The sequence below is a fragment of the Electrophorus electricus genome, chromosome 13 (genome assembly GCF_041902795.1).
Source record: "Electrophorus electricus isolate QZ-2024a chromosome 13, ASM4190279v1, whole genome shotgun sequence".
Lineage (NCBI taxonomy): Eukaryota > Metazoa > Chordata > Actinopteri > Gymnotiformes > Gymnotidae > Electrophorus > Electrophorus electricus.
In genome coordinates this window covers 21,163,175-21,176,040 of record NC_137509.1, presented here as the reverse complement: position 1 = coordinate 21,176,040, position 12,866 = coordinate 21,163,175, and the positions used below count along the sequence as shown (strand labels likewise).

Genomic DNA, 12,866 nt, shown 5'->3' with positions numbered 1-12,866 from the left:
CAGGTGCTAACAGATAGTTTGAGTTAATTATTCATTGCACTTCAAATTTGAACATGATAGCTTGAACATAAATTAAAGGGATGCAATACAATCTTACAGCACCTGCTATTCCCTGGTACTAAAATATTTCTATTTAATCTGTACACTTCACATACAAGCTTGTCAGTTGCAGATTAAAGTAAAGTGATGCAACAAAAACTTACAGCATCTGCTATTCCCAGGTGCTAACAGATAGTTTTTTTAATTAATCACTGCATTTCACATCCTAGCATGTCATCTTGACAGTAAATTAAAGTGATGCAAGAGAAGCTTACAGCATCTCGTAGTCCAATGTGCTAACATATAGTTTTTTGATGAATCACTGCACTTCACATTCAGGCATGTGAGTTGGAGAGTAAATGAAAGTGATGCAAAAAAAACTTACAGCATCTGCTATTCCCAGGTGCTAACAGATAGTTTGAGTTAATTATTCACTGCACTTCAAATTTGAACATGATAGCTTGAACATAAATTAAAGGGATGCAATACAATCTTACAGCACCTGCTATTCCCTGGTACTAAAATATTTCTATTTAATCTGTACACTTCACATACAAGCTTGTCAGTTGCAGATTAAAGTAAAGTGATGCAACAAAAACTTACAGCATTTGCTATTCCCAGGTGCTAACAGATAGTTTTTTTAATTAATCACTGCACTTCACATCCTAGCATGTCATCTTGAAAGTAAATTAAAGTGATGCAAGAGAAGCTTACAGCATCTCGTAGTCCAAGGTGCTAACAGATAGATTTTTGAGGAATCACTGCACTTCACATTCAGGCATGTGAGTTGGAGAGTAAATGAAAGTGATGCAAAAAAAACTTACAGCATCTGCTATTCCCAGGTGCTAACAGATAGTTTTTTTTATTAATCACTGCACTTCACATTTGAGCATGTCAGCTTGAAAGTAAATTAAAGTGATGCAAGAAAAGCTTACAGCACCTGGTATTCCTAGGTAGGGTCCCACCTCAGTACTATTCAGGCCCAAACTTGCTTAGCTTCCAAGGTCAGATGAGATTGGGCGTTCTCAAGCTGGTGTGGCCGTAAGCCTTAAACACTTACTCAAATTGCCTAATCATAGCAAATATGATCAAAGACCAATCTGACAATTTTTTTTATTAATCCCTGCACTTGACATTCTAGAATGTTATCTTGAATGTAATTAAATGATGCAATAAAAGCTTACAATACGGAGCTGGTATACTGAGGCACTAATTATTCACTGCACTTCAAATTTGAACATGATAGATTGAACATAAATTAAAGGGATGCAAACAATCTTACAGCACCTGCTATTCCCTGGTACTAAAATATTTCTATTTAATCTGTACACTTCACATACAAGCTTGTCAGTTGCAGATTAAAGTAAAGTGATGCAACAAAAACTTACAGCATCTGCTATTCCCAGGTGCTAACAGATAGTTTTTTTAATTAATCACTGCATTTCACATCCTAGCATGTCATCTTGACAGTAAATTAAAGTGATGCAAGAGAAGCTTACAGCATCTCGTAGTCCAATGTGCTAACATATAGTTTTTTGATGAATCACTGCACTTCACATTCAGGCATGTGAGTTGGAGAGTAAATGAAAGTGATGCAAAAAAAACTTACAGCATCTGCTATTCCCAGGTGCTAACAGATAGTTTGAGTTAATTATTCACTGCACTTCAAATTTGAACATGATAGCTTGAACATAAATTAAAGGGATGCAATACAATCTTACAGCACCTGCTATTCCCTGGTACTAAAATATTTCTATTTAATCTGTACACTTCACATACAAGCTTGTCAGTTGCAGATTAAAGTAAAGTGATGCAACAAAAACTTACAGCATTTGCTATTCCCAGGTGCTAACAGATAGTTTTTTTAATTAATCACTGCACTTCACATCCTAGCATGTCATCTTGAAAGTAAATTAAAGTGATGCAAGAGAAGCTTACAGCATCTCGTAGTCCAAGGTGCTAACAGATAGATTTTTGAGGAATCACTGCACTTCACATTCAGGCATGTGAGTTGGAGAGTAAATGAAAGTGATGCAAAAAAAACTTACAGCATCTGCTATTCCCAGGTGCTAACAGATAGTTTTTTTTATTAATCACTGCACTTCACATTTGAGCATGTCAGCTTGAAAGTAAATTAAAGTGATGCAAGAAAAGCTTACAGCACCTGGTATTCCTAGGTAGGGTCCCACCTCAGTACTATTCAGGCCCAAACTTGCTTAGCTTCCAAGGTCAGATGAGATTGGGCGTTCTCAAGCTGGTGTGGCCGTAAGCCTTAAACACTTACTCAAATTGCCTAATCATAGCAAATATGATCAAAGACCAATCTGACAATTTTTTTTATTAATCCCTGCACTTGACATTCTAGAATGTTATCTTGAATGTAATTAAATGATGCAATAAAAGCTTACAATACGGAGCTGGTATACTGAGGCACTAATTATTCACTGCACTTCAAATTTGAACATGATAGATTGAACATAAATTAAAGGGATGCAAACAATCTTACAGCACCTGCTATTCCCTGGTACTAAAATATTTCTATTTAATCTGTACACTTCACATACAAGCTTGTCAGTTGCAGATTAAAGTAAAGTGATGCAACAAAAACTTACAGCATCTGCTATTCCCAGGTGCTAACAGATAGTTTTTTTAATTAATCACTGCATTTCACATCCTAGCATGTCATCTTGACAGTAAATTAAAGTGATGCAAGAGAAGCTTACAGCATCTCGTAGTCCAATGTGCTAACATATAGTTTTTTGATGAATCACTGCACTTCACATTCAGGCATGTGAGTTGGAGAGTAAATGAAAGTGATGCAAAAAAAACTTACAGCATCTGCTATTCCCAGGTGCTAACAGATAGTTTTTTTTATTAATCACTGCACTTCACATTTGAGCATGTCAGCTTGAAAGTAAATTAAAGTGATGCAAGAAAAGCTTACTGCACCTGGTATTCCTAGGTAGGGTCCCACCTCAGTACTATTCAGGCCCAAACTTGCTTAGCTTCCAAGGTCAGATGAGATTGGGCGTTCTCAAGCTGGTGTGGCCGTAAGCCTTAAACACTTACTCAAATTGCCTAATCATAGCAAATATGATCAAAGACCAATCTGACAATTTTTTTTATTAATCCCTGCACTTGACATTCTAGAATGTTATCTTGAATGTAATTAAATGATGCAATAAAAGCTTACAATACGGAGCTGGTATACTGAGGCACTAATTATTCACTGCACTTCAAATTTGAACATGATAGATTGAACATAAATTAAAGGGATGCAAACAATCTTACAGCACCTGCTATTCCCTGGTACTAAAATATTTCTATTTAATCTGTACACTTCACATACAAGCTTGTCAGTTGCAGATTAAAGTAAAGTGATGCAACAAAAACTTACAGCATCTGCTATTCCCAGGTGCTAACAGATAGTTTTTTTAATTAATCACTGCATTTCACATCCTAGCATGTCATCTTGACAGTAAATTAAAGTGATGCAAGAGAAGCTTACAGCATCTCGTAGTCCAATGTGCTAACATATAGTTTTTTGATGAATCACTGCACTTCACATTCAGGCATGTGAGTTGGAGAGTAAATGAAAGTGATGCAAAAAAAACTTACAGCATCTGCTATTCCCAGGTGCTAACAGATAGTTTGAGTTAATTATTCACTGCACTTCAAATTTGAACATGATAGCTTGAACATAAATTAAAGGGATGCAATACAATCTTACAGCACCTGCTATTCCCTGGTACTAAAATATTTCTATTTAATCTGTACACTTCACATACAAGCTTGTCAGTTGCAGATTAAAGTAAAGTGATGCAACAAAAACTTACAGCATTTGCTATTCCCAGGTGCTAACACATAGTTTTTTTAATTAATCACTGCACTTCACATCCTAGCATGTCATCTTGAAAGTAAATTAAAGTGATGCAAGAGAATCTTACAGCATCTCGTAGTCCAAGGTGCTAAGAGATAGATTTTTGAGGAATCACTGCACTTCACATTCAGGCATGTGAGTTGGAGAGTAAATGAAAGTGATGCAAAAAAAACTTACAGCATCTGCTATTCCCAGGTGCTAACAGATAGTTTTTTTTATTAATCACTGCACTTCACATTTGAGCATGTCAGCTTGAAAGTAAATTAAAGTGATGCAAGAAAAGCTTACAGCACCTGGTATTCCTAGGTAGGGTCCCACCTCAGTACTATTCAGGCCCAAACTTGCTTAGCTTCCAAGGTCAGATGAGATTGGGCGTTCTCAAGCTGGTGTGGCCGTAAGCCTTAAACACTTACTCAAATTGCCTAATCATAGCAAATATGATCAAAGACCAATCTGACAATTTTTTTTATTAATCCCTGCACTTGACATTCTAGAATGTTATCTTGAATGTAATTAAATGATGCAATAAAAGCTTACAATACGGAGCTGGTATACTGAGGCACTAATTATTCACTGCACTTCAAATTTGAACATGATAGATTGAACATAAATTAAAGGGATGCAAACAATCTTACAGCACCTGCTATTCCCTGGTACTAAAATATTTCTATTTAATCTGTACACTTCACATACAAGCTTGTCAGTTGCAGATTAAAGTAAAGTGATGCAACAAAAACTTACAGCATCTGCTATTCCCAGGTGCTAAAAGATAGTTTGAGTTAATTATTCACTGCACTTCAAATTTGAACATGATAGCTTGAACATAAATTAAAGGGATGCAATACAATCTTACAGCACCTGCTATTCCCTGGTACTAAAATATTTCTATTTAATCTGTACACTTCACATACAAGCTTGTCAGTTGCAGATTAAAGTAAAGTGATGCAACAAAAACTTACAGCATTTGCTATTCCCAGGTGCTAACACATAGTTTTTTTAATTAATCACTGCACTTCACATCCTAGCATGTCATCTTGAAAGTAAATTAAAGTGATGCAAGAGAATCTTACAGCATCTCGTAGTCCAAGGTGCTAAGAGATAGATTTTTGAGGAATCACTGCACTTCACATTCAGGCATGTGAGTTGGAGAGTAAATGAAAGTGATGCAAAAAAAACTTACAGCATCTGCTATTCCCAGGTGCTAACAGATAGTTTTTTTTATTAATCACTGCACTTCACATTTGAGCATGTCAGCTTGAAAGTAAATTAAAGTGATGCAAGAAAAGCTTACAGCACCTGGTATTCCTAGGTAGGGTCCCACCTCAGTACTATTCAGGCCCAAACTTGCTTAGCTTCCAAGGTCAGATGAGATTGGGCGTTCTCAAGCTGGTGTGGCCGTAAGCCTTAAACACTTACTCAAATTGCCTAATCATAGCAAATATGATCAAAGACCAATCTGACAATTTTTTTTATTAATCCCTGCACTTGACATTCTAGAATGTTATCTTGAATGTAATTAAATGATGCAATAAAAGCTTACAATACGGAGCTGGTATACTGAGGCACTAATTATTCACTGCACTTCAAATTTGAACATGATAGATTGAACATAAATTAAAGGGATGCAAACAATCTTACAGCACCTGCTATTCCCTGGTACTAAAATATTTCTATTTAATCTGTACACTTCACATACAAGCTTGTCAGTTGCAGATTAAAGTAAAGTGATGCAACAAAAACTTACAGCATCTGCTATTCCCAGGTGCTAACAGATAGTTTTTTTAATTAATCACTGCATTTCACATCCTAGCATGTCATCTTGACAGTAAATTAAAGTGATGCAAGAGAAGCTTACAGCATCTCGTAGTCCAATGTGCTAACATATAGTTTTTTGATGAATCACTGCACTTCACATTCAGGCATGTGAGTTGGAGAGTAAATGAAAGTGATGCAAAAAAAACTTACAGCATCTGCTATTCCCAGGTGCTAACAGATAGTTTGAGTTAATTATTCACTGCACTTCAAATTTGAACATGATAGCTTGAACATAAATTAAAGGGATGCAATACAATCTTACAGCACCTGCTATTCCCTGGTACTAAAATATTTCTATTTAATCTGTACACTTCACATACAAGCTTGTCAGTTGCAGATTAAAGTAAAGTGATGCAACAAAAACTTACAGCATTTGCTATTCCCAGGTGCTAACAGATAGTTTTTTTAATTAATCACTGCACTTCACATTTGAGCATGTCAGCTTGAAAGTAAATTAAAGTGATGCAAGAAAAGCTTACAGCACCTGGTATTCCTAGGTAGGGTCCCACCTCAGTACTATTCAGGCCCAAACTTGCTTAGCTTCCAAGGTCAGATGAGATTGGGCGTTCTCAAGCTGGTGTGGCCGTAAGCCTTAAACACTTACTCAAATTGCCTAATCATAGCAAATATGATCAAAGACCAATCTGACAATTTTTTTTATTAATCCCTGCACTTGACATTCTAGAATCTTATCTTGAATGTAATTAAATGATGCAATAAAAGCTTACAATACGGAGCTGGTATACTGAGGCACTAATTATTCACTGCACTTCAAATTTGAACATGATAGATTGAACATAAATTAAAGGGATGCAAACAATCTTACAGCACCTGCTATTCCCTGGTACTAAAATATTTCTATTTAATCTGTACACTTCACATACAAGCTTGTCAGTTGCAGATTAAAGTAAAGTGATGCAACAAAAACTTACAGCATCTGCTATTCCCAGGTGCTAACAGATAGTTTGAGTTAATTATTCACTGCACTTCAAATTTGAATATGATAGCTTGAACATAAATTAAAGGGATGCAATACAATCTTACAGCACCTGCTATTCCCTGGTACTAAAATATTTCTATTTAATCTGTACACTTCACATACAAGCTTGTCAGTTGCAGATTAAAGTAAAGTGATGCAACAAAAACTTACAGCATTTGCTATTCCCAGGTGCTAACACATAGTTTTTTTAATTAATCACTGCACTTCACATCCTAGCATGTCATCTTGAAAGTAAATTAAAGTGATGCAAGAGAATCTTACAGCATCTCGTAGTCCAAGGTGCTAAGAGATAGATTTTTGAGGAATCACTGCACTTCACATTCAGGCATGTGAGTTGGAGAGTAAATGAAAGTGATGCAAAAAAAACTTACAGCATCTGCTATTCCGAGGTGCTAACAGATAGTTTGAGTTAATTATTCACTGCACTTCAAATTTGAACATGATAGCTTGAACATAAATTAAAGGGATGCAATACAATCTTACAGCACCTGCTATTCCCTGGTACTAAAATATTTCTATTTAATCTGTACACTTCACATACAAGCTTGTCAGTTGCAGATTAAAGTAAAGTGATGCAACAAAAACTTACAGCATTTGCTATTCCCAGGTGCTAACAGATAGTTTTTTTAATTAATCACTGCACTTCACATTTGAGCATGTCAGCTTGAAAGTAAATTAAAGTGATGCAAGAAAAGCTTACAGCACCTGGTATTCCTAGGTAGGGTCCCACCTCAGTACTATTCAGGCCCAAACTTGCTTAGCTTCCAAGGTCAGATGAGATTGGGCGTTCTCAAGCTGGTGTGGCCGTAAGCCTTAAACACTTACTCAAATTGCCTAATCATAGCAAATATGATCAAAGACCAATCTGACAATTTTTTTTATTAATCCCTGCACTTGACATTCTAGAATCTTATCTTAAATGTAATTAAATGATGCAATAAAAGCTTACAATACGGAGCTGGTATACTGAGGCACTAATTATTCACTGCACTTCAAATTTGAACATGATAGATTGAACATAAATTAAAGGGATGCAAACAATCTTACAGCACCTGCTATTCCCTGGTACTAAAATATTTCTATTTAATCTGTACACTTCACATACAAGCTTGTCAGTTGCAGATTAAAGTAAAGTGATGCAACAAAAACTTACAGCATCTGCTATTCCCAGGTGCTAACAGATAGTTTGAGTTAATTATTCACTGCACTTCAAATTTGAATATGATAGCTTGAACATAAATTAAAGGGATGCAATACAATCTTACAGCACCTGCTATTCCCTGGTACTAAAATATTTCTATTTAATCTGTACACTTCACATACAAGCTTGTCAGTTGCAGATTAAAGTAAAGTGATGCAACAAAAACTTACAGCATTTGCTATTCCCAGGTGCTAACACATAGTTTTTTTAATTAATCACTGCACTTCACATCCTAGCATGTCATCTTGAAAGTAAATTAAAGTGATGCAAGAGAATCTTACAGCATCTCGTAGTCCAAGGTGCTAAGAGATAGATTTTTGAGGAATCACTGCACTTCACATTCAGGCATGTGAGTTGGAGAGTAAATGAAAGTGATGCAAAAAAAACTTACAGCATCTGCTATTCCGAGGTGCTAACAGATAGTTTGAGTTAATTATTCACTGCACTTCAAATTTGAACATGATAGCTTGAACATAAATTAAAGGGATGCAATACAATCTTACAGCACCTGCTATTCCCTGGTACTAAAATATTTCTATTTAATCTGTACACTTCACATACAAGCTTGTCAGTTGCAGATTAAAGTAAAGTGATGCAACAAAAACTTACAGCATTTGCTATTCCCAGGTGCTAACACATAGTTTTTTTAATTAATCACTGCACTTCACATCCTAGCATGTCATCTTGAAAGTAAATTAAAGTGATGCAAGAGAATCTTACAGCATCTCGTAGTCCAAGGTGCTAAGAGATAGATTTTTGAGGAATCACTGCACTTCACATTCAGGCATGTGAGTTGGAGAGTAAATGAAAGTGATGCAAAAAAAACTTACAGCATCTGCTATTCCGAGGTGCTAACAGATAGTTTGAGTTAATTATTCACTGCACTTCAAATTTGAACATGATAGCTTGAACATAAATTAAAGGGATGCAATACAATCTTACAGCACCTGCTATTCCCTGGTACTAAAATATTTCTATTTAATCTGTACACTTCACATACAAGCTTGTCAGTTGCAGATTAAAGTAAAGTGATGCAACAAAAACTTACAGCATTTGCTATTCCCAGGTGCTAACAGATAGTTTTTTTAATTAATCACTGCACTTCACATTTGAGCATGTCAGCTTGAAAGTAAATTAAAGTGATGCAAGAAAAGCTTACAGCACCTGGTATTCCTAGGTAGGGTCCCACCTCAGTACTATTCAGGCCCAAACTTGCTTAGCTTCCAAGGTCAGATGAGATTGGGCGTTCTCAAGCTGGTGTGGCCGTAAGCCTTAAACACTTACTCAAATTGCCTAATCATAGCAAATATGATCAAAGACCAATCTGACAATTTTTTTTATTAATCCCTGCACTTGACATTCTAGAATCTTATCTTGAATGTAATTAAATGATGCAATAAAAGCTTACAATACGGAGCTGGTATACTGAGGCACTAATTATTCACTGCACTTCAAATTTGAACATGATAGATTGAACATAAATTAAAGGGATGCAAACAATCTTACAGCACCTGCTATTCCCTGGTACTAAAATATTTCTATTTAATCTGTACACTTCACATACAAGCTTGTCAGTTGCAGATTAAAGTAAAGTGATGCAACAAAAACTTACAGCATCTGCTATTCCCAGGTGCTAACAGATAGTTTGAGTTAATTATTCACTGCACTTCAAATTTGAATATGATAGCTTGAACATAAATTAAAGGGATGCAATACAATCTTACAGCACCTGCTATTCCCTGGTACTAAAATATTTCTATTTAATCTGTACACTTCACATACAAGCTTGTCAGTTGCAGATTAAAGTAAAGTGATGCAACAAAAACTTACAGCATTTGCTATTCCCAGGTGCTAACACATAGTTTTTTTAATTAATCACTGCACTTCACATCCTAGCATGTCATCTTGAAAGTAAATTAAAGTGATGCAAGAGAATCTTACAGCATCTCGTAGTCCAAGGTGCTAAGAGATAGATTTTTGAGGAATCACTGCACTTCACATTCAGGCATGTGAGTTGGAGAGTAAATGAAAGTGATGCAAAAAAAACTTACAGCATCTGCTATTCCCAGGTGCTAACAGATAGTTTTTTTTATTAATCACTGCACTTCACATTTGAGCATGTCAGCTTGAAAGTAAATTAAAGTGATGCAAGAAAAGCTTACAGCACCTGGTATTCCTAGGTAGGGTCCCACCTCAGTACTATTCAGGCCCAAACTTGCTTAGCTTCCAAGGTCAGATGAGATTGGGCGTTCTCAAGCTGGTGTGGCCGTAAGCCTTAAACACTTACTCAAATTGCCTAATCATAGCAAATATGATCAAAGACCAATCTGACAATTTTTTTTATTAATCCCTGCACTTGACATTCTAGAATGTTATCTTGAATGTAATTAAATGATGCAATAAAAGCTTACAATACGGAGCTGGTATACTGAGGCACTAATTATTCACTGCACTTCAAATTTGAACATGATAGATTGAACATAAATTAAAGGGATGCAAACAATATTACAGCACCTGCTATTCCCTGGTACTAAAATATTTCTATTTAATCTGTACACTTCACATACAAGCTTGTCAGTTGCAGATTAAAGTAAAGTGATGCAACAAAAACTTATAGCATCTGCTATTCCCAGGTGCTAACAGATAGTTTTTTTAATTAATCACTGCATTTCACATCCTAGCATGTCATCTTGACAGTAAATTAAAGTGATGCAAGAGAAGCTTACAGCATCTCGTAGTCCAATGTGCTAACATATAGTTTTTTGATGAATCACTGCACTTCACATTCAGGCATGTGAGTTGGAGAGTAAATGAAAGTGATGCAAAAAAAACTTACAGCATCTGCTATTCCCAGGTGCTAACAGATAGTTTGAGTTAATTATTCACTGCACTTCAAATTTGAACATGATAGCTTGAACATAAATTAAAGGGATGCAATACAATCTTACAGCACCTGCTATTCCCTGGTACTAAAATATTTCTATTTAATCTGTACACTTCACATACAAGCTTGTCAGTTGCAGATTAAAGTAAAGTGATGCAACAAAAACTTACAGCATTTGCTATTCCCAGGTGCTAACAGATAGTTTTTTTAATTAATCACTGCACTTCACATCCTAGCATGTCATCTTGAAAGTAAATTAAAGTGATGCAAGAGAAGCTTACAGCATCTCGTAGTCCAAGGTGCTAACAGATAGTTTTTTGAGGAATCACTGCACTTCACATTCAGGCATGTGAGTTGGAGAGTAAATGAAAGTGATGCAAAAAAAACTTACAGCATCGGCTATTCCCAGGTGCTAACAGATGGTTTTTTTTATTAATCACTGCACTTCACATTTGAGCATGTCAACTTGAAAGTAAATTAAAGTGATGCAAGAAAAGCTTGCAGCACCTGGTATTCCTAGGTAGGGTCCCACCTCAGTACTATCCAGGCCCAAACTTGCTTAGCTTCCAAGGTCAGATGAGCTTGGGCATTCTCAAGCTGGTGTGGCCATAAGCCTCAAACACTTACTCAAATTGCCTAATCATAGCAAATATGATCAAAGACCAATCTGACAATTTTTTTTATTAATCCCTGCAAATGACATTCTAGAATGTTATCTTGAATGTAAATTAAATGATGCAATAAAAGCTTACAACATCTGGTATACGGAGGCACTAACAGACAGTTTTTTGATGAATCACTGCACTTCACATTCAGGCATGTGAGTTGGAGAGTAAATGAAAGTGATGCAAAAAAAACTTACAGCATCGGCTATTCCCAGGTGCTAACAGATAGTTTGAGTTAATTATTCACTGCACTTCAAATTTGAACATGATAGCTTGAACATAAATTAAAGGGATGCAATACAATCTTACAGCACCTGCTATTCCCAGGTGCTAACAGATAGTTTTTTTTATTAATCACTGCACTTCACATTTGAGCATGTCAGCTTGAAAGTAAATTAAAGTGATGCAAGAAAAGCTTACAGCACCTGGTATTCCTAGGTAGGGTCCCACCTCAGTACTATTCAGGCCCAAACTTGCTTAGCTTCCAAGGTCAGATGAGATTGGGCGTTCTCAAGCTGGTGTGGCCGTAAGCCTTAAACACTTACTCAAATTGCCTAATCATAGCAAATATGATCAAAGACCAATCTGACAATTTTTTTTATTAATCCCTGCACTTGACATTCTAGAATGTTATCTTGAATGTAATTAAATGATGCAATAAAAGCTTACAATACGGAGCTGGTATACTGAGGCACTAATTATTCACTGCACTTCAAATTTGAACATGATAGATTGAACATAAATTAAAGGGATGCAAACAATCTTACAGCACCTGCTATTCCCTGGTACTAAAATATTTCTATTTAATCTGTACACTTCACATACAAGCTTGTCAGTTGCAGATTAAAGTAAAGTGATGCAACAAAAACTTACAGCATCTGCTATTCCCAGGTGCTAACAGATAGTTTTTTTAATTAATCACTGCATTTCACATCCTAGCATGTCATCTTGACAGTAAATTAAAGTGATGCAAGAGAAGCTTACAGCATCTCGTAGTCCAATGTGCTAACATATAGTTTTTTGATGAATCACTGCACTTCACATTCAGGCATGTGAGTTGGAGAGTAAATGAAAGTGATGCAAAAAAAACTTACAGCATCTGCTATTCCCAGGTGCTAACAGATAGTTTGAGTTAATTATTCACTGCACTTCAAATTTGAACATGATAGCTTGAACATAAATTAAAGGGATGCAATACAATCTTACAGCACCTGCTATTCCCTGGTACTAAAATATTTCTATTTAATCTGTACACTTCACATACAAGCTTGTCAGTTGCAGATTAAAGTAAAGTGATGCAACAAAAACTTACAGCATTTGCTATTCCCAGGTGCTAACAGATAGTTTTTTTAATTAATCACTGCACTTCACATCCTAGCATG

General features: G+C 35.9%; 11 pseudogenes; all 11 read right to left on the bottom strand.

Moving 5' to 3' along the window:
* Window positions 1-967: 967 nt before the first annotated feature.
* On the bottom strand, window positions 968-1,086 carry LOC145646775 (5S ribosomal RNA; annotated as a pseudogene).
* A 1,105-nt stretch (window positions 1,087-2,191) lies between these two features.
* On the bottom strand, window positions 2,192-2,310 carry LOC145646774 (5S ribosomal RNA; annotated as a pseudogene).
* Window positions 2,311-2,976: 666 nt separating this feature from the next.
* Window positions 2,977-3,095, bottom strand: LOC145648954 (5S ribosomal RNA; annotated as a pseudogene).
* A 1,105-nt stretch (window positions 3,096-4,200) lies between these two features.
* Window positions 4,201-4,319, bottom strand: LOC145646773 (5S ribosomal RNA; annotated as a pseudogene).
* An 884-nt stretch (window positions 4,320-5,203) lies between these two features.
* LOC145646772 (5S ribosomal RNA) lies at window positions 5,204-5,322 on the bottom strand (annotated as a pseudogene).
* Window positions 5,323-6,206: 884 nt separating this feature from the next.
* LOC145646771 (5S ribosomal RNA) lies at window positions 6,207-6,325 on the bottom strand (annotated as a pseudogene).
* A 1,102-nt stretch (window positions 6,326-7,427) lies between these two features.
* LOC145646770 (5S ribosomal RNA) lies at window positions 7,428-7,546 on the bottom strand (annotated as a pseudogene).
* Window positions 7,547-9,087: 1,541 nt separating this feature from the next.
* On the bottom strand, window positions 9,088-9,206 carry LOC145646769 (5S ribosomal RNA; annotated as a pseudogene).
* An 884-nt stretch (window positions 9,207-10,090) lies between these two features.
* LOC145646768 (5S ribosomal RNA) lies at window positions 10,091-10,209 on the bottom strand (annotated as a pseudogene).
* Window positions 10,210-11,314: 1,105 nt separating this feature from the next.
* Window positions 11,315-11,433, bottom strand: LOC145643772 (5S ribosomal RNA; annotated as a pseudogene).
* Window positions 11,434-11,897: 464 nt separating this feature from the next.
* On the bottom strand, window positions 11,898-12,016 carry LOC145646767 (5S ribosomal RNA; annotated as a pseudogene).
* Window positions 12,017-12,866: the final 850 nt, after the last annotated feature.